Below are 9,356 nucleotides of genomic sequence, written 5' to 3'. Positions count from 1 at the left end.
AACGTGTCCGACTTACTACCGGCAATGCGGACCAAGCTCTGGCACTGATCATACAGGGAGCGGACTGCCACAATCAGACAGTCCGATACCCCGTACTCTCTGAGCACTCCCCACAGGACTTCCCGAGGGACACGGTCGAATGCCTTCTCCAAGTCCACAGTAGATTGCACAGTCCAGTACATATTCCGTACAATTGACCACTAAATGGTAACACCCCAATACGTTTTTCAACGTGTTTAAGTCGGGGTCCATGTTAATCAATTCATGGTAAGTCCATGTAAATTTGTCTGTATATTTTTTTTTACAACATATTGTAGACTATATTACACACACACACACACACACACACACACACACACACACACACACACACACACACACACACACACACACACACACACACACACACACACACACACACACACACACACACACTCGACTTGTCAAACTTCATCTAACTAGTGGCTCTCCAACTACTCTCTTTGTAGCGTTCAATGGCTTCTACACTCCTGCCATCTAGTGTCTTGGAAATGCAACTGCATGCTAAATAAACTCACTAAAAAGTAACTTCTGAGTTTGTTTACACATCTGTAAGCTTCAAGAGGTAGTCACCTGAGATGGTTTTCACTTCACAGGTGTCATAGTTTTGATGCCGACTTAAACAAGTTGAAAAACTTATTGGGGTGTTACCATTTAGTGGTAACACCCCAATCAATCAATCAATCAATCAATGCCTTCAGTGACAACCTACAATGTAAATAATCATGAAAATAAAGAACACGCATTGAACGAGAAGGTGTGTCCAAACTTTTGGCCTGTAATGTACGTCTTAAGTCTGAAGACATTACGACGGACAGAAGTTTAGTTCAGTTTATTAAGGATCACCATTAGTCTACACCAAAAAAAAAACATCACAATCACAAAACAAAAGATTACAATGCAGTACAACATGATCGATAAAAACATTTTGTAATACAAAAATAGCAACAACAAAAACAATAAATTGGAGTTTACATAATAATGTTCATACCAAAGATAAAAAAAGAGCAATATAGAAATAGATAAACAAAGAACCAATGGCCAACAATATATACATTAGTGTACCAAAAACAAACAATATTGTAAGTGATGAAAAAGTACCATACTGAATAAAATATGACAAAGTACATACAAAATCAAGATAATACTAATATAAAAACCATCACCAGAAACAAGAATTAATTTAATGGACGTTTCATTTTCAACCAAACTTTTGATCTGTACTGAAAGTCCCAGGTTGACTACTTTGAACCTAGAAGTCCAGTTCTTGTACCACATCAGCTCTATTTACACTTTTTAACATGTCCAGCTTCAGTAAACATTTCATTGTTCAACATTCCCTTCCTGCACATTCTTTCTCCACAATGCTTGTTCATCTTGATTTGTATTTTCTCTCATCTTCATTCCGAATTTTTAATGTTTGTTCTCTTATTGTGTCCCAGGTTGTCCTCCTTTGTCTCCAAAACAAAGTTGTTCCATGGTGGTAGATCGAAAGATGCTCTCCTTGTGCCAAGTGGACATGTCTTGCTTGCATGTTGTCCTCTGAGTGTGTCCAAGCTGAGAGACACTGGATCTTTGCACGTCTCTAAACACTGCTGCTGCTCTTCTACAGTTGACATCTTTGCAGGATGATCCATCATGTCCTCTAAACGCAGAGTCACATAAAGAGGTTTAGAAGACAAACTCAGAGAAACTGTCTTCAGAATGTCCCTCGTTGAGAATCTCACCTGTCCAAGACTTGCAGATCCTCTTTCAGTAGATCCCGTCGGGGTAGAAGGGGGGCGTGGTCGGGGGCGTGGCTAAAAGGGGAGGAGTATATTTACAGCTAGAATTCACCAAGTCAAGTATTTCATATATATATATATATATATATATATATATATATATATATAAATACTTGAATTTCAGTGTTCATTTATTTACACATATACACACACATAACACTAGATGGCAGTATTGTCCTGTTTAAGAGTGTCACAACATTGCTGTTTTTTGGCAGACGAACTGCTTTACGGTATACAAAAACGTGACTGCTGTTGTTGTGTGTTGTTGCCGCGCTGGGAGGACGTTAATGAAACTGCCTAACAATAAACCCAGATAAGAAACCAACAACTCGCCCTCCATCATTCTACAGTTATAACTTGATTGGGCAGGTATGCTGGTTATATTGTCCTGAGTCCGCCTGAATTTCGGGAGATTTTCGGGAGAAAATTTGTCCCGGGAGGTTTTCGGGAGAGGTGCTGAATTTCGGGAGTCTCCCGGAAAATCCGGGAGGGTTGGCAAGTATGAGGGCAAGGCTGAGGAGCAGTGACGCGAGGGGGAGGGGCGGCGGGTAAAGTGTAGGGCAGGCTGTTTGAGAAGATTTAAAAGACTATAATAGACTATAATAAAACGGACAAAATGAGTTGCAATACAGTTTTAAGCACATAGCAAGTGATATTAAAGTGTATATAAAGTAACTCACTTTGTAGTTCCAATGACGCTGTCCTTTGGCAAAATGCACTTTTTCTTTTATTGGACGTTGTCAAAATCATATTTGCCATCAGAAAAGAGCAGCGTTGTATCCATTGACCTTCTCCTTGTGCAAAGCGGACATGTCTTGCTTGCATGTTGTCCTCTGAGTGTGTCCGAGCAGTGGACACAGAAGCAGTGATGACAGCTGAGAGACACTGGATCTTTGCACGTCTCTAAACACACACAACACTGCTGCTGCTCTTCTACAGTTGACATCTTTGCAGGATGATCCATCATGTCCTCCAAATCCAGTTGTCACGACTAACCTACCTTAAGACGTGCTGTTGAACGAAACACGGCGCACACGAGTACATGTATGTACATATACTGTACGTGTACACCGGCTGTCATGTGGTTTTTTTTTACCTTGTCGTGGAAGTGACAAAAGGACGCAGGAAATAAATGTTGCAGGATAAGGGGCGTGTCTGGGAACAGACACACCCCTTTTCTCCTGGAACAGACACGCCACTGGTTCCCTCTGGAACAGACACGCCCCTTTTCTCCTGGAACAGACACGCCACTGGTTCCCTCTGGAACAGACACGCCCCTTTTCTCCTGGAACAGACACGCCACTGGTTCCCTCTAAGGTGCGCGTCATAATGCAAATTTCATCACACCTAGTGGGTGTGCACTTAGCCAGTGATGAGTGTATCATACTATAATGAAATAATTGATTTCCAGAATGTGTAATTTATTAACGCTGAAATTCTGACAACTGACGTTTCATTCCATGATAACTTTTAATCCGGAAAATGTATGTGTGTGAGAGAGAATCAACAGCTGATACAATGGACTCATACTATAATGAAAGTAAGTCATTGATTTCCAGAATATGTGTCATTTATTAATGCTGAAATTCTGACAAGTGACGTTTCAGCATTAAGGATAGTTTACGCCATTTACGCAAGCGTTCTTCTTCTCCTCCTATTTGGGCTTGCCGTTTAACCATCAAACAAACATGGGAACATCGCCCCCTGGAGTTACAAATTCCGATGGGTAACAGAGTTCGGTACAACACCTGTTCGGCACCTTAAGTCCCCACTCAATGTCCTTCCCCTCCCGTTCAATCTTGACAAAGTGGCCAGGACACACCGTGGCACGTACCTCCCGATGACGTAGCAGGCTGAGCACACAAGCAGCGCAGTATGCTCACACAAGCAGCGGCAGTATGTGCAAAGTTTGACTTCTGACACTTTTTTTAAACAATCTATACTAACACAGCTAAACATATCTCGTTCCTATCTATCTATCCTCACTCCTCATTTCCGCAACAACAACAACCTGCTTCCTCCTTCTTCGCCAATCACCTTACAGGCGTACGTGCTACGTTCACAACAATGGGAATTCTGAATATCACTCACTCAAGAACACAACATCAACTTCAGCAGGTGGTTACACTATATTCTTTAAACACAGCAACCTGTGTATATATATATATATATATATATATATATATATATATATATATATATATATATATATATATATATATATAAAAGATATATCTATATATATCTATATATATATATATATATATATATATATATATATATATATATATATATATATATATTAGATATATATATATCTATATATATATATATATATTAGATATATATATATATATATATATATATATATATATATTAGATATATATATATATATATATTAGATATATATATATATATATATATAATTATTAGATGTATATATATTGTGTGTATATATATTATATATATATATATATCCAATATATATATCTAATAATTATATATATATATATATATATATATATATATATATATATATATTAGATATATATATATATTAAATATATATATATATTAAATATATATATATATATATATATTTAATATATATATATATTTAATATATATATATAATATATATATATATATATATTAGATATATATATATACACATATATATATATATTATATATATACACATATATATATATATATATATATATATATATATATATATATATATATATATATATATATATATATATACAATATATCCAATATATATCTAATAATTATTATTTATTTATAATAGTTATATATATATATATATAATATATCCAATATATATCTAATAATTATATATATATATATATATATATATATATATATATATATATATATATATATATATATATATATATATATATATATATTACGCAATTTCCGCGCGTGCGAAGATGTCACGTTATCGATGAGAAAATGCATTTTTAGACAATATGATTAGGCTAGGAGACACCGTGAGTAGCAAGCGGTACAAAGTGGATAAGAAAAGACAGAAAAAAGATATATATATATATACACAGGTATATATATATATATATATATATATATAAATGATAAATGATAAATGGGTTGTACTTGTATAGCGCTTTTCTACCTTCAAGGTACTCAAAGCGCTTTGACACTACTTCCACATTCACCCATTCACACACTGATGGAGGGAGCTGCCATGCAAGGCGCTAACCAGCACCCATCAGGAGCAAGGGTGAAGTGTCTTGCTCAGGACACAACGGACATGACGAGGTTGGTACTAGGTGGGGATTGAACCAGGGACCCTCGGGTCGCGCACGGCCATTCTTCCACTGCGCCACGCCACGCCACGTATATATATATATTTTTTTTAAATACTTGGGACTTCCTGCGGGCCTGATTTTGGACGCTGGCGGGCCGGATCCGGGCATCACTTGTCGCTGTGCACCTTCCCTCACAGGTTACACACGGACATACGGACATAAATAACACTTTTCAAAATAAAAGCAGCACAGTTGAATTGCACGCACGACATAGATGTTTTTTTTACATTTATTTTGTCATTTGTGATTGGCCTCACGCGGGCCGGACAGGGACACACATAGGGCCGGATGTGGCCCGCGGGCCGCAGACTGCCCTGGCAGTAGTAGTCACTGGCATTGACTACAGGCTCTCTTCGCTCTTTCCTGTGTCTCCTTCTCACAGGCAGACAAGCGCAGCTTCTACACACGTCACGTCATACGTCACATGCGTATACGCCCCGTGGACAGCAAGCCCAGCCTCTACATACGTCACATTGCAGAATCACATTCATATACGCCTTCGCCCAGCAGAGAGGTAGAAAGCACGTTAGCTATAATAGGAGAGAGAAAAGGTGCGAATCTGGTAACAAATGGAGGAATAATTAATTCCCCCCAAAACAGCAGGGGGTCCATCTCTGGCGGTGGTTTGGCTTCAAGTGGGAATTAAGATGTCGAACAGACAATTGTAATTTGTCAAGTGTGGGGCGCAAGCGTTGCTATAAAAAGTAGCTGAATGCCATACCAAAAAATTGCTGCCAAACAGCCATTAGACTATAATAAAACGGACAAAATGAGTTGCAATACAGTTTTAAGCACATAGCAAGTGATATTAAAGTGTATATAAAGTAACTCACTTTGTAGTTCCATTAACCTGTGTCATTAAAACATATTTTTAAATGATTAAAATAATGCTATACCAAGCAGTCTTCAAAAAGTTCCTCTTCCTTCTCGCCAAGGTACAGTATAAGGCTGCGGATAATGGTTTCACGCTCTGTTTCTGTGAACAGATTAAGAACATGAACATAACCATTATACAGGTAAAAGCCAGTAAATTAGAATATTTTGAAAAACTTGATTTATTTCAGTAATTGCATTCAAAAGGTGTAACTTGTACATTATATTTATTCATTGCACACAGACTGATGCATTCAAATGTTTATTTCATTTAATTTTGATGATTTGAAGTGGCAACAAATGAAAATCCAAAATTCCGTGTGTCACAAAATTAGTATATTGTGTAAGGCTAATACAAAAAAGGGATTTTTAGAAATGAAAAATATGAGCATGTACAATACTCAATACTTGGTTGGAGCTCCTTTTGCCTCAATTACTGCGTTAATGCGGCGTGGCATGGAGTCGATGAGTTTCTGGCACTGCTCAGGTGTTATGAGAGCCCAGGTTGCTCTGATAGTGGCCTTCAACTCTTCTGCGTTTTTGGGTCTGGCATTCTGCATCTTCCTTTTCACAATACCCCACAGATTTTCTATGGGGCTAAGGTCAGGGGAGTTGGCGGGCCAATTTAGAACAGAAATACCATGGTCCGTAAACCAGGCAGGAAACAGAGTGGACCGACACCAGCAGATGACATGGCACCCCAAACCATCACCCAACCATGCAAATTTTGCATTTCCTTTGGAAATCGAGGTCCCAGAGTCTGGAGGAAGACAGGAGAGGCACAGGATCCACGTTGCCTGAAGTCTAGTGTAAAGTTTCCACCATCAGTGATGGTTTGGGGTGCCATGTCATCTGCTGGTGTCGGTCCACTCTGTTTCCTGAGATCCAGGGTCAACGCAGCCGTCTACCAGCAAGTTTTAGAGCACTTCATGCTTCCTGCTGCTGACCTGCTCTATGGAGATGGAGATTTCAAGTTCCAACAGGACTTGGCGCCTGCACACAGCGCAAAATCTACCCGTGCCTGCTTTACGGACCATGGTATTTCTGTTCTAAATTGGCCCGCCAACTCCCCTGACCTTAGCCCCATAGAAAATCTGTGGGGTATTGTGAAAAGGAAGATGCAGAATGCCAGACCCAAAAACGCAGAAGAGTTGAAGGCCACTATCAGAGCAACCTGGGCTCTCATAACACCTGAGCAGTGCCAGAAACTCATCGACTCCATGCCACGCCGCATTAACGCAGTAATTGAGGCAAAAGGAGCTCCAACCAAGTATTGAGTATTGTACATGCTCATATTTTTCATTTTCATACTTTTCAGTTGGCCAACATTTCTAAAAATCCCTTTTTTGTATTAGCCTTAAGTAATATTCTAATTTTGTGACACACGGAATTTTGGATTTTCATTTGTTGCCACTTCAAATCATCAAAATTAAATGAAATAAACATTTGAATGCATCAGTCTGTGTGCAATGAATAAATATAATGTACAAGTTACACCTTTTGAATGCAATTACTGAAATAAATCAAGTTTTTCAAAATATTCTAATTTACTGGCTTTTACCTGTATATACACAATGAACTGTCAAGTGAAAACACAAGTGCATATATTTGCTCGTGTTTTAAGTGCATGGACCCAGAGCGTGCAAGGGCATGGAATCTACCAAGTGTGAGGCTTGTCCTGTATGTGTATACTGTATGTGTCTGTGAGTGAGGAAAAAAAGTAGGTCCAGCTCCCTGTAAAACATACTGTATGAACAAGCAAAACAAGCACACCTGACTCAGTCTGTCCAGGAGCGGCCTCATCTTGATCCCCACGGCACCTCCCTTGCACAAAGTCCACTGGCTCCTCCAAAGGGCACCCTGAAAATGAAGAGACACAATTTGTGGTAAGAAAACAATGGTCTAAAATATTCAGCCACAATTTTAATATTACATTATGATGGATGAATAAGGGAAAATAACAAAGCAATATAATGCATACATTATTTTCTACTTGCCTGAATTATGAGAATAATGTTCTGTTCTGATTTGCTTCCTGTTGATGGAAAAATATTTCAATAAGAAATAAACTACATCATAAACATTAATGAACATTTTGTTTTGTCTAGCTAAATAAAACAATTAACACATGACAGATTTATTTGCGAGTAGAAGTTGTAATGAACAATCCATTCTTTCATTGAATTACAAAAACATGTTGCTGTGGGCTTCACACCGATAACTAGCTTCTTGTCAAAAAAAAGAAAGGAAAGAAAACTGCCAGCGAAGTCTCTTTTGTAATCGCAAGCTGATGCTCTCAAAGACCTCTGGCGCTTCTGTCAGTAAATGTGTGTTTTAAAAACATATTCTTGGGCATTTCTTCCAAACATTCAGCAGTATCGCCCCCTCATTCCCAATGCACATTAATTAACATTAATTCACTAACGTTAACGTTACTTCAGTGTCGCCGCCAAAAGTTTTACAGAGAACAATACCATGTTCTACTATGTTGACGACAGTTGATAAAAGTTATACCGTTAGGTTGGTGGTTTTTTAATATCCTAACTTTATATTAGTTAACTTTAGTTTTTATCAGGAAAAACTGCAGCCCTCCCACTACAGGCCAGCACGGACCAATGTAGCGTTATGCTAATTTTTTTTACTGAACTTACTTACTTACTTACTTAACTTAACTTAATTAACTTATGAGCAGTTACATATCTTGCGTCAAACTACATGCAGACGTATATTATCACAAATTTAAAACAGAACGCTACACCTTGCAGTGCTCTGTGAAGAGATCCTAACGGCCGGAGCCTGTTGTGCTGTGCGCATGCGTCGTCGTGCATGCGTTTCAAAACACTAGATTTTCAGAGTAAAGTTTATGTAATATTTTTAGGTTTATGCACGTACAACTATTAAACATTTAAATAGTATGAGGAAACATAAGTAAAACTTACTCTTCCCCCATAATTCATGTATTACGTTAATAAAATGTTTAATTTTACTTAAAAAACTCTAGTTCTTACTGAATGTTAAAAATATTAGGTATAAATTATGACAGTTACTCTAATAGAGTTTACAGCACCAAAAAGTCACTTTTTTCAGTGTATGCTCCTTCTACTACTAACATGTAAGACAGTCAACTAACATGTAACAGTCAAACTGACAGGCCCACACCTCAAACACTCAAGCCTCAAACACAAGGAAGTTTCATTCCATGCAGCTTGGGTTGCAACTCGCTAATTGCTCCTAACACTAACATGTAATTAGTCAAACTGACAGGCCCACACCTCAAACACTCAAGCCTCAAACATGAGGAAGTTT

At 37.9% G+C, this 9,356-nt stretch overlaps 2 long non-coding RNA genes across 2 annotated transcripts; both read right to left on the bottom strand.

The window, feature by feature from the left end:
- Positions 1 to 1,028: 1,028 nt before the first annotated feature.
- LOC133575171 (uncharacterized) lies at positions 1,029 to 2,819 on the bottom strand. Its single transcript, XR_009811465.1, has 3 exons — positions 2,504 to 2,819; positions 1,767 to 1,838; positions 1,029 to 1,684 (listed from the first exon to the last, which is right to left on the bottom strand). It is a non-coding gene; the product is annotated as an uncharacterized lncRNA (long non-coding RNA).
- Positions 2,820 to 7,824: 5,005 nt separating this feature from the next.
- Positions 7,825 to 8,245, bottom strand: LOC140677468 (uncharacterized). The gene is made up of 2 exons (XR_012049264.1): positions 8,048 to 8,245; positions 7,825 to 7,910 (listed from the first exon to the last, which is right to left on the bottom strand). It is a non-coding gene; the product is annotated as an uncharacterized lncRNA (long non-coding RNA).
- Positions 8,246 to 9,356: the final 1,111 nt, after the last annotated feature.

The sequence above is a fragment of the Nerophis lumbriciformis genome, linkage group LG03 (genome assembly GCF_033978685.3).
Source record: "Nerophis lumbriciformis linkage group LG03, RoL_Nlum_v2.1, whole genome shotgun sequence".
Classification (NCBI taxonomy): Eukaryota; Metazoa; Chordata; class Actinopteri; order Syngnathiformes; family Syngnathidae; genus Nerophis; species Nerophis lumbriciformis.
The sequence above is the reverse complement of the archived record's forward strand: the minus strand, read 5'-3'. Positions and strand labels throughout refer to the sequence as shown.